The sequence below is a fragment of the Castor canadensis genome, chromosome 10 (assembly GCF_047511655.1).
Source record: "Castor canadensis chromosome 10, mCasCan1.hap1v2, whole genome shotgun sequence".
NCBI lineage: Eukaryota > Metazoa > Chordata > Mammalia > Rodentia > Castoridae > Castor > Castor canadensis.
This window is the reverse complement of record NC_133395.1, coordinates 86,912,696-86,938,847: the sequence shown is the minus strand read 5'-3', so window position 1 is coordinate 86,938,847 and position 26,152 is coordinate 86,912,696. Positions and strand designations below refer to the sequence as shown.

Sequence of the window (26,152 nt, the reverse complement as noted above, 5' to 3'; positions counted from 1 at the left end):
GTCTACGGCCATACCACCCTGAACGCGCCCGATCTCGTCTGATCTCGGAAGCTAAGCAGGGTCGGGCCTGGTTAGTACTTGGATGGGAGACCGCCTGGGAATACCGGGTGCTGTAGGCTTTTGCTCCTCCCTCCCTCGCTGCTCCTTTTGTCTTCGGGGACTTCGCCACCACCCCCCCCACCACCACCACCACCCCCAGCACCACCACCACCACCACCACCACAACGACCCACCGTGACCACGACCCCGACCCCGTCCGGGCCACCCGCCAGACCCACGCACACCGAATCCTCACAGCTACGTCCCCGAATCCTCTCCCCTCCCCACACTCTCCTGGGGCGCGCGCCCGCGACACGGGTCACCAGCGAGGTTGGTCCCAGGCCACGTTGGGGACCGCTCCCCAACTGCCCTCCAGGCGGGCGGGGAGGGACGTGCGGAAGCCATGAGAAAGTGGGTCCTGCACCCCAGCGGGCCCCACAGCGGGACGCGCCACACCTGGGCTCGCCACAAGGTGGTGCACTGGGTCCAGGGCAAGACGCCAGGGGACAGAGAAGCAGGGAGCCTCAGTCGGGTGCTGCTCCACGTCGCGCTCCGTCGCTCAACCCAAGACAGGGCAGCCAGCGCGCGACCTCTACGTGGGATCCCGCCTCCCACGGCAGAGCCTGCGGTCACAGGGACAGAGGGCGCAGGCCGCCAGAGCTCCGGATGCCAGCGGCAGCTCCCCGTCCCGCTCAAAGGGAGGGAGGGCCGCCGCTGGCGCCCAGTCGCCTGTGCCACCCTCCGGGTCTCAAAGCACTCCTCAGTCAGCTCAAGGACCGGGGCCACCTGGCCTTCGGGGTCACATGGGCTTGGGCACGACGGAAGGGACCGCTTGCCCCCGTGGAACAGACATTCTCCCCGTGGACAACCTCAGGTGCCGGGACCCTCTGCTCCGCCTTGGAAAACCCACCTTCTGCAATGTATGCCCAACGCAATCAGGCCGAGCAGATTGACCCCCTCGGCCCGGCCCCAGTGTGTGATGGGGCTCTGTGCGTGAGGGCTTGCTCTTCCCCACCTACACCAGGCACGGCATCTAACACACACACACACACACACACACACCACGCAGAGACACCCAGACCACGCACGCACGCACGGGGACGCACCCTCCTCTCCCCCACCCGACACACGAGCAGCCGAAGGACAAGAGGGTATGGCTGGGGCCTGAGCGGGAACAAGCGAAGCCTTGGTTTGCGGCCCCTCGGCCAACTGCATCAGGATTTTTGTCTGGGCTCGGAGGCCAGAGGATCTCTGCCATTTGCTAGCAGGGCCAGGGATGGCAGGAGGGTGGGTACGGGGCTCAGCCAGGGCCAGTTCTGCTGGCACGATCCTGTAGCACGTGGCCGCGTAGCACGGGGCCGGGTCTGAAGGAGGCCAAGCAGGGGCACAAGACCCAGCAGCGGCACAGGGAAGAGGCCCAGGGCACCCAGGAGCAGACGAGACCCGGGAGTCGTGCGTGCTTGGCGTGGCCGCGGGCCCCGTGACGCCCGAGGACTCGAGTGCTCAGCCCCGTGTAGTGGCCGCGAAGGCCTGCCTGGGAGAAACGCCCCGGGAGGCCGGCAGGAACCCGGGATCGGAAGGGATGTGGAGGGGCCCCGGGTCGGAGGAGATGGCTTTGGCTGTGTTTGGTTTTGTTTCTTCTTCCCAAGATCCCGGGTGTGAAAGGGGCCAGAGGTGAAGTCCTGGGCTGGAAAGCCTCACGATTCAGCCCCGCAGCCCCAGGCCCTGAGTGTGGAGGAGGGCGGAGCGGGTCGGCGAAGGGCGCGGCTGCCGTTTTCCTGGTGGGCTGGAGGGGCAGTGGCGCTTTCCGGACGAAGAGGACCGGAAGGGTCCCCGAGACCTCCGCTGGGAGCCACGCACCCACCCAAGGATACGGCTCCAGGAGGCGACGGAGGAGGGCGGCTGCTTGCCCTGGCCCGAGCTGTGCGTCCCCCGCCTTGGCCACAGCAGTGGACATTCCCAGAAGAACAAGCGCCCGAGAGCACTGAGAAATTTTCCCCCGAGAAAACTTGACCCTCGTCCTGGCAGCAGGACACCTCGGGAAGAAAGCCACCCAGCGGCCACCTGGGCGAGACCGGCTGCCCGAGCAGGCGCGCGGGGCCTCTGGCCGCTGGCCCCGGGCTGCCAGCCCCCACCCGGACTCCCAGCCGTGCCAGGAGAGCAGCGTGGAGACGCACGCCGGGGCCCTCGGCAGGCTCTTGGGGCTCCCGGAGGCGGCGGCTAGCGTCTACGGCCATACCACCCTGAACGCGCCCGATCTCGTCTGATCTCGGAAGCTAAGCAGGGTCGGGCCTGGTTAGTACTTGAATGGGAGACCGCCTGGGAATACCGGGTGCTGTAGGCTTTTGCTCCTCCCTCCCTCGCTGCTCCTTTTGTCTTCGGGGACTTCGCCACCACCCCCCCCACCACCACCACCACCCCCAGCACCACCACCACCACCACCACCACAACGACCCACCGTGACCACGACCCCGACCCCGTCCGGGCCACCCGCCAGACCCACGCACACCGAATCCTCACAGCTACGTCCCCGAATCCTCTCCCCTCCCCACACTCTCCTGGGGCGCGCGCCCGCGACACGGGTCACCAGCGAGGTTGGTCCCAGGCCACGTTGGGGACCGCTCCCCAACTGCCCTCCAGGCGGGCGGGGAGGGACGTGCGGAAGCCATGAGAAAGTGGGTCCTGCACCCCAGCGGGCCCCACAGCGGGACGCGCCACACCTGGGCTCGCCACAAGGTGGTGCACTGGGTCCAGGGTAAGACGCCAGGGGACAGAGAAGCAGGGAGCCTCAGTCGGGTGCTGCTCCACGTCGCGCTCCGTCGCTCAACCCAAGACAGGGCAGCCAGCGCGCGACCTCTACGTGGGATCCCGCCTCCCACGGCAGAGCCTGCGGTCACAGGGACAGAGGGCGCAGGCCGCCAGAGCTCCGGATGCCAGCGGCAGCTCCCCGTCCCGCTCAAAGGGAGGGAGGGCCGCCGCTGGCGCCCAGTCGCCTGTGCCACCCTCCGGGTCTCAAAGCACTCCTCAGTCAGCTCAAGGACCGGGGCCACCTGGCCTTCGGGGTCACATGGGCTTGGGCACGACGGAAGGGACCGCTTGCCCCCGTGGAACAGACATTCTCCCCGTGGACAACCTCAGGTGCCGGGACCCTCTGCTCCGCCTTGGAAAACCCACCTTCTGCAATGTATGCCCAACGCAATCAGGCCGAGCAGATTGACCCCCTCGGCCCGGCCCCAGTGTGTGATGGGGCTCTGTGCGTGAGGGCTTGCTCTTCCCCACCTACACCAGGCACGGCATCTAACACACACACACACACACACACACACACACACACCACGCAGAGACACCCAGACCACGCACGCACGCACGGGGACGCACCCTCCTCTCCCCCACCCCACACACGAGCAGCCGAAGGACAAGAGGGTATGGCTGGGGCCTGAGCGGGAACAAGCGAAGCCTTGGTTTGCGGCCCCTCGGCCAACTGCATCAGGATTTTTGTCTGGGCTCGGAGGCCAGAGGATCTCTGCCATTTGCTAGCAGGGCCAGGGATGGCAGGAGGGTGGGTACGGGGCTCAGCCAGGGCCAGTTCTGCTGGCACGATCCTGTAGCACGTGGCCGCGTAGCACGGGGCCGGGTCTGAAGGAGGCCAAGCAGGGGCACAAGACCCAGCAGCGGCACAGGGAAGAGGCCCAGGGCACCCAGGAGCAGACGAGACCCGGGAGTCGTGCGTGCTTGGCGTGGCCGCGGGCCCCGTGACGCCCGAGGACTCGAGTGCTCAGCCCCGTGTAGTGGCCGCGAAGGCCTGCCTGGGAGAAACGCCCCGGGAGGCCGGCAGGAACCCGGGATCGGAAGGGATGTGGAGGGGCCCCGGGTCGGAGGAGATGGCTTTGGCTGTGTTTGGTTTTGTTTCTTCTTCCCAAGATCCCGGGTGTGAAAGGGGCCAGAGGTGAAGTCCTGGGCTGGAAAGCCTCACGATTCAGCCCCGCAGCCCCAGGCCCTGAGTGTGGAGGAGGGCGGAGCGGGTCGGCGAAGGGCGCGGCTGCCGTTTTCCTGATGGGCTGGAGGGGCAGTGGCGCTTTCCGGACGAAGAGGACCGGAAGGGTCCCCGAGACCTCCGCTGGGAGCCACGCACCCACCCAAGGATACGGCTCCAGGAGGCGACGGAGGAGGGCGGCTGCTTGCCCTGGCCCGAGCTGTGCGTCCCCCGCCTTGGCCACAGCAGTGGACATTCCCAGAAGAACAAGCGCCCGAGAGCACTGAGAAATTTTCCCCCGAGAAAACTTGACCCTCGTCCTGGCAGCAGGACACCTCGGGAAGAAAGCCACCCAGCGGCCACCTGGGCGAGACCGGCTGCCCGAGCAGGCGCGCGGGGCCTCTGGCCGCTGGCCCCGGGCTGCCAGCCCCCACCCGGACTCCCAGCCGTGCCAGGAGAGCAGCGTGGAGACGCACGCCGGGTACCTCGGCAGGCTCTTGGGGCTCCCGGAGGCGGCGGTTAGCGTCTACGGCCATACCACCCTGAACGCGCCCGATCTCGTCTGATCTCGGAAGCTAAGCAGGGTCGGGCCTGGTTAGTACTTGGATGGGAGACCGCCTGGGAATACCGGGTGCTGTAGGCTTTTGCTCCTCCCTCCCTCGCTGCTCCTTTTGTCTTCGGGGACTTCGCCACCACCCCCCCCACCACCACCACCACCCCCAGCACCACCACCACCACCACCACCACAACGACCCACCGTGACCACGACCCCGACCCCGTCCGGGCCACCCGCCAGACCCACGCACACCGAATCCTCACAGCTACGTCCCCGAATCCTCTCCCCTCCCCACACTCTCCTGGGGCGCGCGCCCGCGACACGGGTCACCAGCGAGGTTGGTCCCAGGCCACGTTGGGGACCGCTCCCCAACTGCCCTCCAGGCGGGCGGGGAGGGACGTGCGGAAGCCATGAGAAAGTGGGTCCTGCAACCCAGCGGGCCCCACAGCGGGACGCGCCACACCTGGGCTCGCCACAAGGTGGTGCACTGGGTCCAGGGCAAGACGCCAGGGGACAGAGAAGCAGGGAGCCTCAGTCGGGTGCTGCTCCACGTCGCCCTCCGTCGCTCAACCCAAGACAGGGCAGCCAGCGCGCGACCTCTACGTGGGATCCCGCCTCCCACGGCAGAGCCTGCGGTCACAGGGACAGAGGGCGCAGGCCGCCAGAGCTCCGGATGCCAGCGGCAGCTCCCCGTCCCGCTCAAAGGGAGGGAGGGCCGCCGCTGGCGCCCAGTCGCCTGTGCCACCCTCCGGGTCTCAAAGCACTCCTCAGTCAGCTCAAGGACCGGGGCCACCTGGCCTTCGGGGTCACATGGGCTTGGGCACGACGGAAGGGACCGCTTGCCCCCGTGGAACAGACATTCTCCCCGTGGACAACCTCAGGTGCCGGGACCCTCTGCTCCGCCTTGGAAAACCCACCTTCTGCAATGTATGCCCAACGCAATCAGGCCGAGCAGATTGACCCCCTCGGCCCGGCCCCAGTGTGTGATGGGGCTCTGTGCGTGAGGGCTTGCTCTTCCCCACCTACACCAGGCACGGCATCTAACACACACACACCACGCAGAGACACCCAGACCACGCACGCACGCACGGGGACGCACCCTCCTCTCCCCCACCCCACACACGAGCAGCCGAAGGACAAGAGGGTATGGCTGGGGCCTGAGCGGGAACAAGCGAAGCCTTGGTTTGCGGCCCCTCGGCCAACTGCATCAGGATTTTTGTCTGGGCTCGGAGGCCAGAGGATCTCTGCCATTTGCTAGCAGGGCCAGGGATGGCAGGAGGGTGGGTACGGGGCTCAGCCAGGGCCAGTTCTGCTGGCACGATCCTGTAGCACGTGGCCGCGTAGCACGGGGCCGGGTCTGAAGGAGGCCAAGCAGGGGCACAAGACCCAGCAGCGGCACAGGGAAGAGGCCCAGGGCACCCAGGAGCAGACGAGACCCGGGAGTCGTGCGTGCTTGGCGTGGCCGCGGGCCCCGTGACGCCCGAGGACTCGAGTGCTCAGCCCCGTGTAGTGGCCGCGAAGGCCTGCCTGGGAGAAACGCCCCGGGAGGCCGGCAGGAACCCGGGATCGGAAGGGATGTGGAGGGGCCCCGGGTCGGAGGAGATGGCTTTGGCTGTGTTTGGTTTTGTTTCTTCTTCCCAAGATCCCGGGTGTGAAAGGGGCCAGAGGTGAAGTCCTGGGCTGGAAAGCCTCACGATTCAGCCCCGCAGCCCCAGGCCCTGAGTGTGGAGGAGGGCGGAGCGGGTCGGCGAAGGGCGCGGCTGCCGTTTTCCTGATGGGCTGGAGGGGCAGTGGCGCTTTCCGGACGAAGAGGACCGGAAGGGTCCCCGAGACCTCCGTTGGGAGCCACGCACCCACCCAAGGATACGGCTCCAGGAGGCGACGGAGGAGGGCGGCTGCTTGCCCTGGCCCGAGCTGTGCGTCCCCCGCCTTGGCCACAGCAGTGGACATTCCCAGAAGAACAAGCGCCCGAGAGCACTGAGAAATTTTCCCCCGAGAAAACTTGACCCTCGTCCTGGCAGCAGGACACCTCGGGAAGAAAGCCACCCAGCGGCCACCTGGGCGAGACCGGCTGCCCGAGCAGGCGCGCGGGGCCTCTGGCCGCTGGCCCCGGGCTGCCAGCCCCCACCCGGACTCCCAGCCGTGCCAGGAGAGCAGCGTGGAGACGCACGCCGGGGCCCTCGGCAGGCTCTTGGGGCTCCCGGAGGCGGCGGCTAGCGTCTACGGCCATACCACCCTGAACGCGCCCGATCTCGTCTGATCTCGGAAGCTAAGCAGGGTCGGGCCTGGTTAGTACTTGGATGGGAGACCGCCTGGGAATACCGGGTGCTGTAGGCTTTTGCTCCTCCCTCCCTCGCTGCTCCTTTTGTCTTCGGGGACTTCGCCACCACCCCCCCCACCACCACCACCACCCCCAGCACCACCACCACCACCACCACCACAACGACCCACCGTGACCACGACCCCGACCCCGTCCGGGCCACCCGCCAGACCCACGCACACCGAATCCTCACAGCTACGTCCCCGAATCCTCTCCCCTCCCCACACTCTCCTGGGGCGCGCGCCCGCGACACGGGTCACCAGCGAGGTTGGTCCCAGGCCACGTTGGGGACCGCTCCCCAACTGCCCTCCAGGCGGGCGGGGAGGGACGTGCGGAAGCCATGAGAAAGTGGGTCCTGCACCCCAGCGGGCCCCACAGCGGGACGCGCCACACCTGGGCTCGCCACAAGGTGGTGCACTGGGTCCAGGGCAAGACGCCAGGGGACAGAGAAGCAGGGAGCCTCAGTCGGGTGCTGCTCCACGTCGCGCTCCGTCGCTCAACCCAAGACAGGGCAGCCAGCGCGCGACCTCTACGTGGGATCCCGCCTCCCACGGCAGAGCCTGCGGTCACAGGGACAGAGGGCGCAGGCCGCCAGAGCTCCGGATGCCAGCGGCAGCTCCCCGTCCCGCTCAAAGGGAGGGAGGGCCGCCGCTGGCGCCCAGTCGCCTGTGCCACCCTCCGGGTCTCAAAGCACTCCTCAGTCAGCTCAAGGACCGGGGCCACCTGGCCTTCGGGGTCACATGGGCTTGGGCACGACGGAAGGGACCGCTTGCCCCCGTGGAACAGACATTCTCCCCGTGGACAACCTCAGGTGCCGGGACCCTCTGCTCCGCCTTGGAAAACCCACCTTCTGCAATGTATGCCCAACGCAATCAGGCCGAGCAGATTGACCCCCTCGGCCCGGCCCCAGTGTGTGATGGGGCTCTGTGCGTGAGGGCTTGCTCTTCCCCACCTACACCAGGCACGGCATCTAACACACACACACACACACACACACACCACGCAGAGACACCCAGACCACGCACGCACGCACGGGGACGCACCCTCCTCTCCCCCACCCCACACACGAGCAGCCGAAGGACAAGAGGGTATGGCTGGGGCCTGAGCGGGAACAAGCGAAGCCTTGGTTTGCGGCCCCTCGGCCAACTGCATCAGGATTTTTGTCTGGGCTCGGAGGCCAGAGGATCTCTGCCATTTGCTAGCAGGGCCAGGGATGGCAGGAGGGTGGGTACGGGGCTCAGCCAGGGCCAGTTCTGCTGGCACGATCCTGTAGCACGTGGCCGCGTAGCACGGGGCCGGGTCTGAAGGAGGCCAAGCAGGGGCACAAGACCCAGCAGCGGCACAGGGAAGAGGCCCAGGGCACCCAGGAGCAGACGAGACCCGGGAGTCGTGCGTGCTTGGCGTGGCCGCGGGCCCCGTGACGCCCGAGGACTCGAGTGCTCAGCCCCGTGTAGTGGCCGCGAAGGCCTGCCTGGGAGAAACGCCCCGGGAGGCCGGCAGGAACCCGGGATCGGAAGGGATGTGGAGGGGCCCCGGGTCGGAGGAGATGGCTTTGGCTGTGTTTGGTTTTGTTTCTTCTTCCCAAGATCCCGGGTGTGAAAGGGGCCAGAGGTGAAGTCCTGGGCTGGAAAGCCTCACGATTCAGCCCCGCAGCCCCAGGCCCTGAGTGTGGAGGAGGGCGGAGCGGGTCGGCGAAGGGCGCGGCTGCCGTTTTCCTGATGGGCTGGAGGGGCAGTGGCGCTTTCCGGACGAAGAGGACCGGAAGGGTCCCCGAGACCTCCGCTGGGAGCCACGCACCCACCCAAGGATACGGCTCCAGGAGGCGACGGAGGAGGGCGGCTGCTTGCCCTGGCCCGAGCTGTGCGTCCCCCGCCTTGGCCACAGCAGTGGACATTCCCAGAACAAGCGCCCGAGAGCACTGAGAAATTTTCCCCCGAGAAAACTTGACCCTCGTCCTGGCAGCAGGACACCTCGGGAAGAAAGCCACCCAGCGGCCACCTGGGCGAGACCGGCTGCCCGAGCAGGCGCGCGGGGCCTCTGGCCGCTGGCCCCGGGCTGCCAGCCCCCACCCGGACTCCCAGCCGTGCCAGGAGAGCAGCGTGGAGACGCACGCCGGGGCCCTCGGCAGGCTCTTGGGGCTCCCGGAGGCGGCGGCTAGCGTCTACGGCCATACCACCCTGAACGAGCCCGATCTCGTCTGATCTCGGAAGCTAAGCAGGGTCGGGCCTGGTTAGTACTTGGATGGGAGACCGCCTGGGAATACCGGGTGCTGTAGGCTTTTGCTCCTCCCTCCCTCGCTGCTCCTTTTGTCTTCGGGGACTTCGCCACCACCCCCCCCACCACCACCACCACCCCCAGCACCACCACCACCACCACCACCACAACGACCCACCGTGACCACGACCCCGACCCCGTCCAGGCCACCCGCCAGACCCACGCACACCGAATCCTCACAGCTACGTCCCCGAATCCTCTCCCCTCCCCACACTCTCCTGGGGCGCGCGCCCACGACACGGGTCACCAGCGAGGTTGGTCCCAGGCCACGTTGGGGACCGCTCCCCAACTGCCCTCCAGGCGGGCGGGGAGGGACGTGCGGAAGCCATGAGAAAGTGGGTCCTGCACCCCAGCGGGCCCCACAGCGGGACGCGCCACACCTGGGCTCGCCACAAGGTGGTGCACTGGGTCCAGGGCAAGACGCCAGGGGACAGAGAAGCAGGGAGCCTCAGTCGGGTGCTGCTCCACGTCGCGCTCCGTCGCTCAACCCAAGACAGGGCAGCCAGCGCGCGACCTCTACGTGGGATCCCGCCTCCCACGGCAGAGCCTGCGGTCACAGGGACAGAGGGCGCAGGCCGCCAGAGCTCCGGATGCCAGCGGCAGCTCCCCGTCCCGCTCAAAGGGAGGGAGGGCCGCCGCTGGCGCCCAGTCGCCTGTGCCACCCTCCGGGTCTCAAAGCACTCCTCAGTCAGCTCAAGGACCGGGGCCACCTGGCCTTCGGGGTCACATGGGCTTGGGCACGACGGAAGGGACCGCTTGCCCCCGTGGAACAGACATTCTCCCCGTGGACAACCTCAGGTGCCGGGACCCTCTGCTCCGCCTTGGAAAACCCACCTTCTGCAATGTATGCCCAACGCAATCAGGCCGAGCAGATTGACCCCCTCGGCCCGGCCCCAGTGTGTGATGGGGCTCTGTGCGTGAGGGCTTGCTCTTCCCCACCTACACCAGGCACGGCATCTAACACACACACACACACACACACACACACACACACACACACCACGCAGAGACACCCAGACCACGCACGCACGCACGGGGACGCACCCTCCTCTCCCCCACCCCACACATGAGCAGCCGAAGGACAAGAGGGTATGGCTGGGGCCTGAGCGGGAACAAGCGAAGCCTTGGTTTGCGGCCCCTCGGCCAACTGCATCAGGATTTTTGTCTGGGCTCGGAGGCCAGAGGATCTCTGCCATTTGCTAGCAGGGCCAGGGATGGCAGGAGGGTGGGTACGGGGCTCAGCCAGGGCCAGTTCTGCTGGCACGATCCTGTAGCACGTGGCCGCGTAGCACGGGGCCGGGTCTGAAGGAGGCCAAGCAGGGGCACAAGACCCAGCAGCGGCACAGGGAAGAGGCCCAGGGCACCCAGGAGCAGACGAGACCCGGGAGTCGTGCGTGCTTGGCGTGGCCGCGGGCCCCGTGACGCCCGAGGACTCGAGTGCTCAGCCCCGTGTAGTGGCCGCGAAGGCCTGCCTGGGAGAAACGCCCCGGGAGGCCGGCAGGAACCCGGGATCGGAAGGGATGTGGAGGGGCCCCGGGTCGGAGGAGATGGCTTTGGCTGTGTTTGGTTTTGTTTCTTCTTCCCAAGATCCCGGGTGTGAAAGGGGCCAGAGGTGAAGTCCTGGGCTGGAAAGCCTCACGATTCAGCCCCGCAGCCCCAGGCCCTGAGTGTGGAGGAGGGCGGAGCGGGTCGGCGAAGGGCGCGGCTGCCGTTTTCCTGATGGGCTGGAGGGGCAGTGGCGCTTTCCGGACGAAGAGGACCGGAAGGGTCCCCGAGACCTCCGCTGGGAGCCACGCACCCACCCAAGGATACGGCTCCAGGAGGCGACGGAGGAGGGCGGCTGCTTGCCCTGGCCCGAGCTGTGCGTCCCCCGCCTTGGCCACAGCAGTGGACATTCCCAGAAGAACAAGCGCCCGAGAGCACTGAGAAATTTTCCCCCGAGAAAACTTGACCCTCGTCCTGGCAGCAGGACACCTCGGGAAGAAAGCCACCCAGCGGCCACCTGGGCGAGACCGGCTGCCCGAGCAGGCGCGCGGGGCCTCTGGCCGCTGGCCCCGGGCTGCCAGCCCCCACCCGGACTCCCAGCCGTGCCAGGAGAGCAGCGTGGAGACGCACGCCGGGGCCCTCGGCAGGCTCTTGGGGCTCCCGGAGGCGGCGGCTAGCGTCTACGGCCATACCACCCTGAACGCGCCCGATCTCGTCTGATCTCGGAAGCTAAGCAGGGTCGGGCCTGGTTAGTACTTGGATGGGAGACCGCCTGGGAATACCGGGTGCTGTGGGCTTTTGCTCCTCCCTCCCTCGCTGCTCCTTTTGTCTTCGGGGACTTCGCCACCACCCCCCCCACCACCACCACCACCCCCAGCACCACCACCACCACCACCACCACAACGACCCACCGTGACCACGACCCCGACCCCGTCCGGGCCACCCGCCAGACCCACGCACACCGAATCCTCACAGCTACGTCCCCGAATCCTCTCCCCTCCAAACACTCTCCTGGGGCGCGCGCCCGCGACACGGGTCACCAGCGAGGTTGGTCCCAGGCCACGTTGGGGACCGCTCCCCAACTGCCCTCCAGGCGGGCGGGGAGGGACGTGCGGAAGCCATGAGAAAGTGGGTCCTGCACCCCAGCGGGCCCCACAGCGGGACGCGCCACACCTGGGCTCGCCACAAGGTGGTGCACTGGGTCCAGGGCAAGACGCCAGGGGACAGAGAAGCAGGGAGCCTCAGTCGGGTGCTGCTCCACGTCGCGCTCCGTCGCTCAACCCAAGACAGGGCAGCCAGCGCGCGACCTCTACGTGGGATCCCGCCTCCCACGGCAGAGCCTGCGGTCACAGGGACAGAGGGCGCAGGCCGCCAGAGCTCCGGATGCCAGCGGCAGCTCCCCGTCCCGCTCAAAGGGAGGGAGGGCCGCCGCTGGCGCCCAGTCGCCTGTGCCACCCTCCGGGTCTCAAAGCACTCCTCAGTCAGCTCAAGGACCGGGGCCACCTGGCCTTCGGGGTCACATGGGCTTGGGCACGACGGAAGGGACCGCTTGCCCCCGTGGAACAGACATTCTCCCCGTGGACAACCTCAGGTGCCGGGACCCTCTGCTCCGCCTTGGAAAACCCACCTTCTGCAATGTATGCCCAACGCAATCAGGCCGAGCAGATTGACCCCCTCGGCCCGGCCCCAGTGTGTGATGGGGCTCTGTGCGTGAGGGCTTGCTCTTCCCCACCTACACCAGGCACGGCATCTAACACACACACACACACACACACACACACCACGCAGAGACACCCAGACCACGCACGCACGCACGGGGACGCACCCTCCTCTCCCCCACCCCACACACGAGCAGCCGAAGGACAAGAGGGTATGGCTGGGGCCTGAGCGGGAACAAGCGAAGCCTTGGTTTGCGGCCCCTCGGCCAACTGCATCAGGATTTTTGTCTGGGCTCGGAGGCCAGAGGATCTCTGCCATTTGCTAGCAGGGCCAGGGATGGCAGGAGGGTGGGTACGGGGCTCAGCCAGGGCCAGTTCTGCTGGCACGATCCTGTAGCACGTGGCCGCGTAGCACGGGGCCGGGTCTGAAGGAGGCCAAGCAGGGGCACAAGACCCAGCAGCGGCACAGGGAAGAGGCCCAGGGCACCCAGGAGCAGACGAGACCCGGGAGTCGTGCGTGCTTGGCGTGGCCGCGGGCCCCGTGACGCCCGAGGACTCGAGTGCTCAGCCCCGTGTAGTGGCCGCGAAGGCCTGCCTGGGAGAAACGCCCCGGGAGGCCGGCAGGAACCCGGGATCGGAAGGGATGTGGAGGGGCCCCGGGTCGGAGGAGATGGCTTTGGCTGTGTTTGGTTTTGTTTCTTCTTCCCAAGATCCCGGGTGTGAAAGGGGCCAGAGGTGAAGTCCTGGGCTGGAAAGCCTCACGATTCAGCCCCGCAGCCCCAGGCCCTGAGTGTGGAGGAGGGCGGAGCGGGTCGGCGAAGGGCGCGGCTGCCGTTTTCCTGATGGGCTGGAGGGGCAGTGGCGCTTTCCGGACGAAGAGGACCGGAAGGGTCCCCGAGACCTCCGCTGGGAGCCACGCACCCACCCAAGGATACGGCTCCAGGAGGCGACGGAGGAGGGCGGCTGCTTGCCCTGGCCCGAGCTGTGCGTCCCCCGCCTTGGCCACAGCAGTGGACATTCCCAGAAGAACAAGCGCCCGAGAGCACTGAGAAATTTTCCCCCGAGAAAACTTGACCCTCGTCCTGGCAGCAGGACACCTCGGGAAGAAAGCCACCCAGCGGCCACCTGGGCGAGACCGGCTGCCCGAGCAGGCGCGCGGGGCCTCTGGCCGCTGGCCCCGGGCTGCCAGCCCCCACCCGGACTCCCAGCCGTGCCAGGAGAGCAGCGTGGAGACGCACGCCGGGGCCCTCGGCAGGCTCTTGGGGCTCCCGGAGGCGGCGGCTAGCGTCTACGGCCATACCACCCTGAACGCGCCCGATCTCGTCTGATCTCGGAAGCTAAGCAGGGTCGGGCCTGGTTAGTACTTGGATGGGAGACCGCCTGGGAATACCGGGTGCTGTAGGCTTTTGCTCCTCCCTCCCTCGCTGCTCCTTTTGTCTTCGGGGACTTCGCCACCACCCCCCCCACCACCACCACCACCCCCAGCACCACCACCACCACAACGACCCACCGTGACCACGACCCCGACCCCGTCCGGGCCACCCGCCAGACCCACGCACACCGAATCCTCACAGCTACGTCCCCGAATCCTCTCCCCTCCCCACACTCTCCTGGGGCGCGCGCCCGCGACACGGGTCACCAGCGAGGTTGGTCCCAGGCCACGTTGGGGACCGCTCCCCAACTGCCCTCCAGGCGGGCGGGGAGGGACGTGCGGAAGCCATGAGAAAGTGGGTCCTGCACCCCAGCGGGCCCCACAGCGGGACGCGCCACACCTGGGCTCGCCACAAGGTGGTGCACTGGGTCCAGGGCAAGACGCCAGGGGACAGAGAAGCAGGGAGCCTCAGTCGGGTGCTGCTCCACGTCGCGCTCCGTCGCTCAACCCAAGACAGGGCAGCCAGCGCGCGACCTCTACGTGGGATCCCGCCTCCCACGGCAGAGCCTGCGGTCACAGGGACAGAGGGCGCAGGCCGCCAGAGCTCCGGATGCCAGCGGCAGCTCCCCGTCCCGCTCAAAGGGAGGGAGGGCCGCCGCTGGCGCCCAGTCGCCTGTGCCACCCTCCGGGTCTCAAAGCACTCCTCAGTCAGCTCAAGGACCGGGGCCACCTGGCCTTCGGGGTCACATGGGCTTGGGCACGACGGAAGGGACCGCTTGCCCCCGTGGAACAGACATTCTCCCCGTGGACAACCTCAGGTGCCGGGACCCTCTGCTCCGCCTTGGAAAACCCACCTTCTGCAATGTATGCCCAACGCAATCAGGCCGAGCAGATTGACCCCCTCGGCCCGGCCCCAGTGTGTGATGGGGCTCTGTGTGTGAGGGCTTGCTCTTCCCCACCTACACCAGGCACGGCATCTAACACACACACACACACACACACACACCACGCAGAGACACCCAGACCACGCACGCACGCACGGGGACGCACCCTCCTCTCCCCCACCCCACACACGAGCAGCCGAAGGACAAGAGGGTATGGCTGGGGCCTGAGCGGGAACAAGCGAAGCCTTGGTTTGCGGCCCCTCGGCCAACTGCATCAGGATTTTTGTCTGGGCTCGGAGGCCAGAGGATCTCTGCCATTTGCTAGCAGGGCCAGGGATGGCAGGAGGGTGGGTACGGGGCTCAGCCAGGGCCAGTTCTGCTGGCACGATCCTGTAGCACGTGGCCGCGTAGCACGGGGCCGGGTCTGAAGGAGGCCAAGCAGGGGCACAAGACCCAGCAGCGGCACAGGGAAGAGGCCCAGGGCACCCAGGAGCAGACGAGACCCGGGAGTCGTGCGTGCTTGGCGTGGCCGCGGGCCCCGTGACGCCCGAGGACTCGAGTGCTCAGCCCCGTGTAGTGGCCGCGAAGGCCTGCCTGGGAGAAACGCCCCGGGAGGCCGGCAGGAACCCGGGATCGGAAGGGATGTGGAGGGGCCCCGGGTCGGAGGAGATGGCTTTGGCTGTGTTTGGTTTTGTTTCTTCTTCCCAAGATCCCGGGTGTGAAAGGGGCCAGAGGTGAAGTCCTGGGCTGGAAAGCCTCACGATTCAGCCCCGCAGCCCCAGGCCCTGAGTGTGGAGGAGGGCGGAGCGGGTCGGCGAAGGGCGCGGCTGCCGTTTTCCTGATGGGCTGGAGGGGCAGTGGCGCTTTCCGGACGAAGAGGACCGGAAGGGTCCCCGAGACCTCCGCTGGGAGCCACGCACCCACCCAAGGATACGGCTCCAGGAGGCGACGGAGGAGGGCGGCTGCTTGCCCTGGCCCGAGCTGTGCGTCCCCCGCCTTGGCCACAGCAGTGGACATTCCCAGAAGAACAAGCGCCCGAGAGCACTGAGAAATTTTCCCCCGAGAAAACTTGACCCTCGTCCTGGCAGCAGGACACCTCGGGAAGAAAGCCACCCAGCGGCCACCTGGGCGAGACCGGCTGCCCGAGCAGGCGCGCGGGGCCTCTGGCCGCTGGCCCCGGGCTGCCAGCCCCCACCCGGACTCCCAGCCGTGCCAGGAGAGCAGCGTGGAGACGCACGCCGGGGCCCTCGGCAGGCTCTTGGGGCTCCCGGAGGCGGCGGCTAGCGTCTACGGCCATACCACCCTGAACGCGCCCGATCTCGTCTGATCTCGGAAGCTAAGCAGGGTCGGGCCTGGTTAGTACTTGGATGGGAGACCGCCTGGGAATACCGGGTGCTGTAGGCTTTTGCTCCTCCCTCCCTCGCTGCTCCTTTTGTCTTCGGGGACTTCGCCACCACCCCCCCCACCACCACCACCACCCCCAGCACCACCACCACCACCACCACCACAACGACCCACCGTGACCACGACCCCGACCCCGTCCGGGCCACCCGCCAGACCCACGCACACCGAATCCTCACAGCTACGTCCCCGAATCCTCTCCCCTCCCCACACTCTCCTGGGGCGCGCGCCCGCGACACGGGTCACCAGCGAGGTTGGTCCCAGGCCACGTTGGGGACCGCTCCCCAACTGCCCTCCAGGCGGGCGGGGAGGGACGTGCGGAAGCCATGAGAAAGTGGGTCCTGCACCCCAGCGGGCCCCACAGCGGGACGCGCCACACCTGGGCTCGCCACAAGGTGGTGCACTGGGTCCAGGGCAAGACGCCAGGGGACAGAGAAGCAGGGAGCCTCAGTCGGGTGCTGCTCCACGTCGCGCTCCGTCGCTCAACCCAAGACAGGGCAGCCAGCGCGCGACCTCTACGTGGGATCCCGCCTCCCACGGCAGAGCCTGCGGTCACAGGGACAGAGGGCGCAGGCCGCCAGAGCTCCGGATGCCAGCGGCAGCTCCCCGTCCCGCTCAAAGGGAGGGAGGGCCGCCGCTGGCGCCCAGTCGCCTGTGCCACCCTCCGGGTCTCAAAGCACTCCTCAGTCAGCTCAAGGACCGGGGCCACCTGGCCTTCGGGGTCACATGGGCTTGGGCACGACGGAAGGGACCGCTTGCCCCCGTGGAACAGACATTCTCCCCGTGGACAACCTCAGGTGCCGGGACCCTCTGCTCCGCCTTGGAAAACCCACCTTCTGCAATGTATGCCCAACGCAATCAGGCCGAGCAGATTGACCCCCTCGGCCCGGCCCCAGTGTGTGATGGGGCTCTGTGCGTGAGGGCTTGCTCTTCCCCACCTACACCTGGCACGGCATCTAACACACACACACACACACACACACACCACGCAGAGACACCCAGACCACGCACGCACGCACGGGGACGCACCCTCCTCTCCCCCACCCCACACACGAGCAGCCGAAGGACAAGAGGGTATGGCTGGGGCCTGAGCGGGAACAAGCGAAGCCTTGGTTTGCGGCCCCTCGGCCAACTGCATCAGGATTTTTGTCTGGGCTCGGAGGCCAGAGGATCTCTGCCATTTGCTAGCACGGCCAGGGATGGCAGGAGGGTGGGTACGGGGCTCAGCCAGGGCCAGTTCTGCTGGCACGATCCTGTAGCACGTGGCCGCGTAGCACGGGGCCGGGTCTGAAGGAGGCCAAGCAGGGGCACAAGACCCAGCAGCGGCACAGGGAAGAGGCCCAGGGCACCCAGGAGCAGACGAGACCCGGGAGTCGTGCGTGCTTGGCGTGGCCGCGGGCCCCGTGACGCCCGAGGACTCGAGTGCTCAGCCCCGTGTAGTGGCCGCGAAGGCCTGCCTGGGAGAAACGCCCCGGGAGGCCGGCAGGAACCCGGGATCGGAAGGGATGTGGAGGGGCCCCGGGTCGGAGGAGATGGCTTTGGCTGTGTTTGGTTTTGTTTCTTCTTCCCAAGATCCCGGGTGTGAAAGGGGCCAGAGGTGAAGTCCTGGGCTGGAAAGCCTCACGATTCAGCCCCGCAGCCCCAGGCCCTGAGTGTGGAGGAGGGCGGAGCGGGTCGGCGAAGGGCGCGGCTGCCGTTTTCCTGATGGGCTGGAGGGGCAGTGGCGCTTTCCGGACGAAGAGGACCGGAAGGGTCCCCGAGACCTCCGCTGGGAGCCACGCACCCACCCAAGGATACGGCTCCAGGAGGCGACGGAGGAGGGCGGCTGCTTGCCCTGGCCCGAGCTGTGCGTCCCCCGCCTTGGCCACAGCAGTGGACATTCCCAGAAGAACAAGCGCCCGAGAGCACTGAGAAATTTTCCCCCGAGAAAACTTGACCCTCGTCCTGGCAGCAGGACACCTCGGGAAGAAAGCCACCCAGCGGCCACCTGGGCGAGACCGGCTGCCCGAGCAGGCGCGCGGGGCCTCTGGCCGCTGGCCCCGGGCTGCCAGCCCCCACCCGGACTCCCAGCCGTGCCAGGAGAGCAGCGTGGAGACGCACGCCGGGGCCCTCGGCAGGCTCTTGGGGCTCCCGGAGGCGGCGGCTAGCGTCTACGGCCATACCACCCTGAACGCGCCCGATCTCGTCTGATCTCGGAAGCTAAGCAGGGTCGGGCCTGGTTAGTACTTGGATGGGAGACCGCCTGGGAATACCGGGTGCTGTAGGCTTTTGCTCCTCCCTCCCTCGCTGCTCCTTTTGTCTTCGGGGACTTCGCCACCACCCCCCCCACCACCACCACCACCCCCAGCACCACCACCACCACCACCACCACAACGACCCACCGTGACCACGACCCCGACCCCGTCCGGGCCACCCGCCAGACCCACGCACACCGAATCCTCACAGCTACGTCCCCGAATCCTCTCCCCTCCCCACACTCTCCTGGGGCGCGCACCCGCGACACGGGTCACCAGCGAGGTTGGTCCCAGGCCACGTTGGGGACCGCTCCCCAACTGCCCTCCAGGCGGGCGGGGAGGGACGTGCGGAAGCCATGAGAAAGTGGGTCCTGCACCCCAGCGGGCCCCACAGCGGGACGCGCCACACCTGGGCTCGCCACAAGGTGGTGCACTGGGTCCAGGGCAAGACGCCAGGGGACAGAGAAGCAGGGAGCCTCAGTCGGGTGCTGCTCCACGTCGCGCTCCGTCGCTCAACCCAAGACAGGGCAGCCAGCGCGCGACCTCTACGTGGGATCCCGCCTCCCACGGCAGAGCCTGCGGTCACAGGGACAGAGGGCGCAGGCCGCCAGAGCTCCGGATGCCAGCGGCAGCTCCCCGTCCCGCTCAAAGGGAGGGAGGGCCGCCGCTGGCGCCCAGTCGCCTGTGCCACCCTCCGGGTCTCAAAGCACTCCTCAGTCAGCTCAAGGACCGGGGCCACCTGGCCTTCGGGGTCACATGGGCTTGGGCACGACGGAAGGGACCGCTTGCCCCCGTGGAACAGACATTCTCCCCGTGGACAACCTCAGGTGCCGGGACCCTCTGCTCCGCCTTGGAAAACCCACCTTCTGCAATGTATGCCCAACGCAATCAGGCCGAGCAGATTGACCCCCTCGGCCCGGCCCCAGTGTGTGATGGGGCTCTGTGCGTGAGGGCTTGCTCTTCCCCACCTACACCAGGCACGGCATCTAACACACACACACACACACACACACACCACGCAGAGACACCCAGACCACGCACGCACGCACGGGGACGCACCCTCCTCTCCCCCACCCCACACACGAGCAGCCGAAGGACAAGAGGGTATGGCTGGGGCCTGAGCGGGAACAAGCGAAGCCTTGGTTTGCGGCCCCTCGGCCAACTGCATCAGGATTTTTGTCTGGGCTCGGAGGCCAGAGGATCTCTGCCATTTGCTAGCAGGGCCAGGGATGGCAGGAGGGTGGGTACGGGGCTCAGCCAGGGCCAGTTCTGCTGGCACGATCCTGTAGCACGTGGCCGCGTAGCACGGGGCCGGGTCTGAAGGAGGCCAAGCAGGGGCACAAGACCCAGCAGCGGCACAGGGAAGAGGCCCAGGGCACCCAGGAGCAGACGAGACCCGGGAGTCGTGCGTGCTTGGCGTGGCCGCGGGCCCCGTGACGCCCGAGGACTCGAGTGCTCAGCCCCGTGTAGTGGCCGCGAAGGCCTGCCTGGGAGAAACGCCCCGGGAGGCCGGCAGGAACCCGGGATCGGAAGGGATGTGGAGGGGCCCCGGGTCGGAGGAGATGGCTTTGGCTGTGTTTGGTTTTGTTTCTTCTTCCCAAGATCCCGGGTGTGAAAGGGGCCAGAGGTGAAGTCCTGGGCTGGAAAGCCTCACGATTCAGCCCCGCAGCCCCAGGCCCTGAGTGTGGAGGAGGGCGGAGCGGGTCGGCGAAGGGCGCGGCTGCCGTTTTCCTGATGGGCTGGAGGGGCAGTGGCGCTTTCCGGACGAAGACGACCGGAAGGGTCCCCGAGACCTCCGCTGGGAGCCACGCACCCACCCAAGGATACGGCTCCAGGAGGCGACGGAGGAGGGCGGCTGCTTGCCCTGGCCCGAGCTGTGCGTCCCCCGCCTTGGCCACAGCAGTGGACATTCCCAGAAGAACAAGCGCCCGAGAGCACTGAGAAATTTTCCCCCGAGAAAACTTGACCCTCGTCCTGGCAGCAGGACACCTCGGGAAGAAAGCCACCCAGCGGCCACCTGGGCGAGACCGGCTGCCCGAGCAGGCGCGCGGGGCCTCTGGCCGCTGGCCCCGGGCTGCCAGCCCCCACCCGGACTCCCAGCCGTGCCAGGAGAGCAGCGTGGAGACGCACGCCGGGGCCCTCGGCAGGCTCTTGGGGCTCCCGGAGGCGGCGGCTAGCGTCTACGGCCATACCACCCTGAACGCGCCCGATCTCGTCTGATCTCGGAAGCTAAGCAGGGTCGGGCCTGGTTAGTACTTGGATGGGAGACCGCCTGGGAATACCGGGTGCTGTAGGCTTTTGCTCCTCCCTCCCTCGCTGCTCCTTTTGTCTTCGGGGACTTCGCCACCACCCCCCCCACCACCACCACCACCCCCAGCACCACCACCACCACCACCACCACAACGACCCACCGTGACCACGACCCCGACCCCGTCCGGGCCACCCGCCAGACCCACGCACACCGAATCCTCACAGCTACGTCCCCGAATCCTCTCCCCTCCCCACACTCTCCTGGGGCGCGCGCCCGCGACACGGGTCACCAGCGAGGTTGGTCCCAGGCCACGTTGGGGACCGCTCCCCAACTGCCCTCCAGGCGGGCGGGGAGGGACGTGCGGAAGCCATGAGAAAGTGGGTCCTGCACCCCAGCGGGCCCCACAGCGGGACGCGCCACACCTGGGCTCGCCACAAGGTGGTGCACTGGGTCCAGGGCAAGACGCCAGGGGACAGAGAAGCAGGGAGCCTCAGTCGGGTGCTGCTCCACGTCGCGCTCCGTCGCTCAACCCAAGACAGGGCAGCCAGCGCGCGACCTCTACGTGGGATCCCGCCTCCCACGGCAGAGCCTGCGGTCACAGGGACAGAGGGAGCAGGCCGCCAGAGCTCCGGATGCCAGCGGCAGCTCCCCGTCCCGCTCAAAGGGAGGGAGGGCCGCCGCTGGCGCCCAGTCGCCTGTGCCACCCTCCGGGTCTCAAAGCACTCCTCAGTCAGCTCAAGGACCGGGGCCACCTGGCCTTCGGGGTCACATGGGCTTGGGCACGACGGAAGGGACCGCTTGCCCCCGTGGAACAGACATTCTCCCCGTGGACAACCTCAGGTGCCGGGACCCTCTGCTCCGCCTTGGAAAACCCACCTTCTGCAATGTATGCCCAACGCAATCAGGCCGAGCAGATTGACCCCCTCGGCCCGGCCCCAGTGTGTGATGGGGCTCTGTGCGTGAGGGCTTGCTCTTCCCCACCTACACCTGGCACGGCATCTAACACACACACACACACACACACACACCACGCAGAGACACCCAGACCACGCACGCACGCACGGGGACGCACCCTCCTCTCCCCCACCCCACACACGAGCAGCCGAAGGACAAGAGGGTATGGCTGGGGCCTGAGCGGGAACAAGCGAAGCCTTGGTTTGCGGCCCCTCGGCCAACTGCATCAGGATTTTTGTCTGGGCTCGGAGGCCAGAGGATCTCTGCCATTTGCTAGCAGGGCCAGGGATGGCAGGAGGGTGGGTACGGGGCTCAGCCAGGGCCAGTTCTGCTGGCACGATCCTGTAGCACGTGGCCGCGTAGCACGGGGCCGGGTCTGAAGGAGGCCAAGCAGGGGCACAAGACCCAGCAGCGGCACAGGGAAGAGGCCCAGGGCACCCAGGAGCAGACGAGACCCGGGAGTCGTGCGTGCTTGGCGTGGCCGCGGGCCCCGTGACGCCCGAGGACTCGAGTGCTCAGCCCCGTGTAGTGGCCGCGAAGGCCTGCCTGGGAGAAACGCCCCGGGAGGCCGGCAGGAACCCGGGATCGGAAGGGATGTGGAGGGGCCCCGGGTCGGAGGAGATGGCTTTGGCTGTGTTTGGTTTTGTTTCTTCTTCCCAAGATCCCGGGTGTGAAAGGGGCCAGAGGTGAAGTCCTGGGCTGGAAAGCCTCACGATTCAGCCCCGCAGCCCCAGGCCCTGAGTGTGGAGGAGGGCGGAGCGGGTCGGCGAAGGGCGCGGCTGCCGTTTTCCTGATGGGCTGGAGGGGCAGTGGCGCTTTCCGGACGAAGAGGACCGGAAGGGTCCCCGAGACCTCCGCTGGGAGCCACGCACCCACCCAAGGATACGGCTCCAGGAGGCGACGGAGGAGGGCGGCTGCTTGCCCTGGCCCGAGCTGTGCGTCCCCCGCCTTGGCCACAGCAGTGGACATTCCCAGAAGAACAAGCGCCCGAGAGCACTGAGAAATTTTCCCCCGAGAAAACTTGACCCTCGTCCTGGCAGCAGGACACCTCGGGAAGAAAGCCACCCAGCGGCCACCTGGGCGAGACCGGCTGCCCGAGCAGGCGCGCGGGGCCTCTGGCCGCTGGCCCCGGGCTGCCAGCCCCCACCCGGACTCCCAGCCGTGCCAGGAGAGCAGCGTGGAGACGCACGCCGGGGCCCTCGGCAGGCTCTTGGGGCTCCCGGAGGCGGCGGCTAGCGTCTACGGCCATACCACCCTGAACGCGCCCGATCTCGTCTGATCTCGGAAGCTAAGCAGGGTCGGGCCTGGTTAGTACTTGGATGGGAGACCGCCTGGGAATACCGGGTGCTGTAGGCTTTTGCTCCTCCCTCCCTCGCTGCTCCTTTTGTCTTCGGGGACTTCGCCACCACCCCCCCCACCACCACCACCACCCCCAGCACCACCACCACCACCACCACCACAACGACCCACCGTGACCACGACCCCGACCCCGTCCGGGCCACCCGCCAGACCCACGCACACCGAATCCTCACAGCTACGTCCCCGAATCCTCTCCCCTCCCCACACTCTCCTGGGGCGCGCGCCCGCGACACGGGTCACCAGCGAGGTTGGTCCCAGGCCACGTTGGGGACCGCTCCCCAACTGCCCTCCAGGCGGGCGGGGAGGGACGTGCGGAAGCCATGAGAAAGTGGGTCCTGCACCCCAGCGGGCCCCACAGCGGGACGCGCCACACCTGGGCTCGCCACAAGGTGGTGCACTGGGTCCAGGGCAAGACGCCAGGGGACAGAGAAGCAGGGAGCCTCAGTCGGGTGCTGCTCCACGTCGCGCTCCGTCGCTCAACCCAAGACAGGGCAGCCAGCGCGCGACCTCTACGTGGGATCCCGCCTCCCACGGCAGAGCCTGCGGTCACAGGGACAGAGGGCGCAGGCCGCCAGAGCTCCGGATGCCAGCGGCAGCTCCCCGTCCCGCTCAAAGGGAGGGAGGGCCGCCGCTGGCGCCCAGTCGCCTGTGCCACCCTCCGGGTCTCAAAGCACTCCTCAGTCAGCTCAAGGACCGGGGCCACCTGGCCTTCGGGGTCACATGGGCTTGGGCACGACGGAAGGGACCGCTTGCCCCCGTGGAACAGACATTCTCCCCGTGGACAACCTCAGGTGCCGGGACCCTCTGCTCCGCCTTGGAAAACCCACCTTCTGCAATGTATGCCCAACGCAATCAGGCCGAGCAGATTGACCCCCTCGGCCCGGCCCCAGTGTGTGATGGGGCTCTGTGCGTGAGGGCTTGCTCTTCCCCACCTACACCTGGCACGGCATCTAACACACACACACACACACACACACACCACGCAGAGACACCCAGACCACGCACGCACGCACGGGGACGCACCCTCCTCTCCCCCACCCCACACACGAGCAGCCGAAGGACAAGAGGGTATGGCTGGGGCCTGAGCGGGAACAAGCGAAGCCTTGGTTTGCGGCCCCTCGGCCAACTGCATCAGGATTTTTGTCTGGGCTCGGAGGCCAGAGGATCTCTGCCATTTGCTAGCAGGGCCAGGGATGGCAGGAGGGTGGGTACGGGGCTCAGCCAGGGCCAGTTCTGCTGGCACGATCCTGTAGCACGTGGCCGCGTAGCACGGGGCCGGGTCTGAAGGAGGCCAAGCAGGGGCACAAGACCCAGCAGCGGCACAGGGAAGAGGCCCAGGGCACCCAGGAGCAGACGAGACCCGGGAGTCGTGCGTGCTTGGCGTGGCCGCGGGCCCCGTGACGCCCGAGGACTCGAGTGCTCAGCCCCGTGTAGTGGCCGCGAAGGCCTGCCTGGGAGAAACGCCCCGGGAGGCCGGCAGGAACCCGGGATCGGAAGGGATGTGGAGGGGCCCCGGGTCGGAGGAGATGGCTTTGGCTGTGTTTGGTTTTGTTTCTTCTTCCCAAGATCCCGGGTGTGAAAGGGGCCAGAGGTGAAGTCCTGGGCTGGAAAGCCTCACGATTCAGCCCCGCAGCCCCAGGCCCTGAGTGTGGAGGAGGGCGGAGCGGGTCGGCGAAGGGCGCGGCTGCCGTTTTCCTGATGGGCTGGAGGGGCAGTGGCGCTTTCCGGACGAAGAGGACCGGAAGGGTCCCCGAGACCTCCGCTGGGAGCCACGCACCCACCCAAGGATACGGCTCCAGGAAGCGACGGAGGAGGGCGGCTGCTTGCCCTGGCCCGAGCTGTGCGTCCCCCGCCTTGGCCACAGCAGTGGACATTCCCAGAAGAACAAGCGCCCGAGAGCACTGAGAAATTTTCCCCCGAGAAAACTTGACCCTCGTCCTGGCAGCAGGACACCTCGGGAAGAAAGCCACCCAGCGGCCACCTGGGCGAGACCGGCTGCCCGAGCAGGCGCGCGGGGCCTCTGGCCGCTGGCCCCGGGCTGCCAGCCCCCACCCGGACTCCCAGCCGTGCCAGGAGAGCAGCGTGGAGACGCACGCCGGGGCCCTCGGCAGGCTCTTGGGGCTCCCGGAGGCGGCGGCTAGCGTCTACGGCCATACCACCCTGAACGCGCCCGATCTCGTCTGATCTCGGAAGCTAAGCAGGGTCGGGCCTGGTTAGTACTTGGATGGGAGACCGCCTGGGAATACCGGGTGCTGTAGGCTTTTGCTCCTCCCTCCCTCGCTGCTCCTTTTGTCTTCGGGGACTTCGCCACCACCCCCCCCACCACCACCACCACCCCCAGCACCACCACCACCACCACCACCACAACGACCCACCGTGACCACGACCCCGACCCCGTCCGGGCCACCCGCCAGACCCACGCACACCGAATCCTCACAGCTACGTCCCCGAATCCTCTCCCCTCCCCACACTCTCCTGGGGCGCGCGCCCGCGACACGGGTCACCAGCGAGGTTGGTCCCAGGCCACGTTGGGGACCGCTCCCCAACTGCCCTCCAGGCGGGCGGGGAGGGACGTGCGGAAGCCATGAGAAAGTGGGTCCTGCACCCCAGCGGGCCCCACAGCAGGACGCGCCACACCTGGGCTCGCCACAAGGTGGTGCACTGGGTCCAGGGCAAGACGCCAGGGGACAGAGAAGCAGGGAGCCTCAGTCGGGTGCTGCTCCACGTCGCGCTCCGTCGCTCAACCCAAGACAGGGCAGCCAGCGCGCGACCTCTACGTGGGATCCCGCCTCCCACGGCAGAGCCTGCGGTCACAGGGACAGAGGGCGCAGGCCGCCAGAGCTCCGGATGCCAGCGGCAGCTCCCCGTCCCGCTCAAAGGGAGGGAGGGCCGCCGCTGGCGCCCAGTCGCCTGTGCCACCCTCCGGGTCTCAAAGCACTCCTCAGTCAGCTCAAGGACCGGGGCCACCTGGCCTTCGGGGTCACATGGGCTTGGGCACGACGGAAGGGACCGCTTGCCCCCGTGGAACAGACATTCTCCCCGTGGACAACCTCAGGTGCCGGGACCCTCTGCTCCGCCTTGGAAAACCCACCTTCTGCAATGTATGCCCAACGCAATCAGGCCGAGCAGATTGACCCCCTCGGCCCGGCCCCAGTGTGTGATGGGGCTCTGTGCGTGAGGGCTTGCTCTTCCCCACCTACACCAGGCACGGCATCTAACACACACACACACACACACACACACCACGCAGAGACACCCAGACCACGCACGCACGCACGGGGACGCACCCTCCTCTCCCCCACCCCACACACGAGCAGCCGAAGGACAAGAGGGTATGGCTGGGGCCTGAGCGGGAACAAGCGAAGCCTTGGTTTGCGGCCCCTCGGCCAACT

The 26,152-nt window shown here is 67.8% G+C and overlaps 12 non-coding genes across 12 annotated transcripts; all 12 read left to right on the top strand.

Annotated features, from left to right (window-relative positions):
- Positions 1-119, top strand: LOC141413374 (5S ribosomal RNA). Its single transcript, XR_012438166.1, has one exon. It is a non-coding gene; the product is annotated as a 5S ribosomal RNA (ribosomal RNA).
- Positions 120-2,264: 2,145 nt separating this feature from the next.
- Positions 2,265-2,383, top strand: LOC141412506 (5S ribosomal RNA). The gene has a single exon (XR_012437348.1). It is a non-coding gene; the product is annotated as a 5S ribosomal RNA (ribosomal RNA).
- A 2,153-nt stretch (positions 2,384-4,536) lies between these two features.
- On the top strand, positions 4,537-4,655 carry LOC141413373 (5S ribosomal RNA). Its single transcript, XR_012438165.1, has one exon. It is a non-coding gene; the product is annotated as a 5S ribosomal RNA (ribosomal RNA).
- Positions 4,656-6,786: 2,131 nt separating this feature from the next.
- Positions 6,787-6,905, top strand: LOC141413372 (5S ribosomal RNA). The gene has a single exon (XR_012438164.1). It is a non-coding gene; the product is annotated as a 5S ribosomal RNA (ribosomal RNA).
- A 2,142-nt stretch (positions 6,906-9,047) lies between these two features.
- LOC141412715 (5S ribosomal RNA) lies at positions 9,048-9,166 on the top strand. Its single transcript, XR_012437557.1, has one exon. It is a non-coding gene; the product is annotated as a 5S ribosomal RNA (ribosomal RNA).
- Positions 9,167-11,325: 2,159 nt separating this feature from the next.
- On the top strand, positions 11,326-11,444 carry LOC141412515 (5S ribosomal RNA). Its single transcript, XR_012437357.1, has one exon. It is a non-coding gene; the product is annotated as a 5S ribosomal RNA (ribosomal RNA).
- A 2,147-nt stretch (positions 11,445-13,591) lies between these two features.
- Positions 13,592-13,710, top strand: LOC141413371 (5S ribosomal RNA). Its single transcript, XR_012438163.1, has one exon. It is a non-coding gene; the product is annotated as a 5S ribosomal RNA (ribosomal RNA).
- A 2,136-nt stretch (positions 13,711-15,846) lies between these two features.
- Positions 15,847-15,965, top strand: LOC141413370 (5S ribosomal RNA). Its single transcript, XR_012438162.1, has one exon. It is a non-coding gene; the product is annotated as a 5S ribosomal RNA (ribosomal RNA).
- Positions 15,966-18,110: 2,145 nt separating this feature from the next.
- Positions 18,111-18,229, top strand: LOC141413369 (5S ribosomal RNA). Its single transcript, XR_012438161.1, has one exon. It is a non-coding gene; the product is annotated as a 5S ribosomal RNA (ribosomal RNA).
- A 2,145-nt stretch (positions 18,230-20,374) lies between these two features.
- Positions 20,375-20,493, top strand: LOC141413367 (5S ribosomal RNA). Its single transcript, XR_012438159.1, has one exon. It is a non-coding gene; the product is annotated as a 5S ribosomal RNA (ribosomal RNA).
- Positions 20,494-22,638: 2,145 nt separating this feature from the next.
- Positions 22,639-22,757, top strand: LOC141413366 (5S ribosomal RNA). The gene has a single exon (XR_012438158.1). It is a non-coding gene; the product is annotated as a 5S ribosomal RNA (ribosomal RNA).
- Positions 22,758-24,902: 2,145 nt separating this feature from the next.
- Positions 24,903-25,021, top strand: LOC141413365 (5S ribosomal RNA). The gene has a single exon (XR_012438157.1). It is a non-coding gene; the product is annotated as a 5S ribosomal RNA (ribosomal RNA).
- Positions 25,022-26,152: the final 1,131 nt, after the last annotated feature.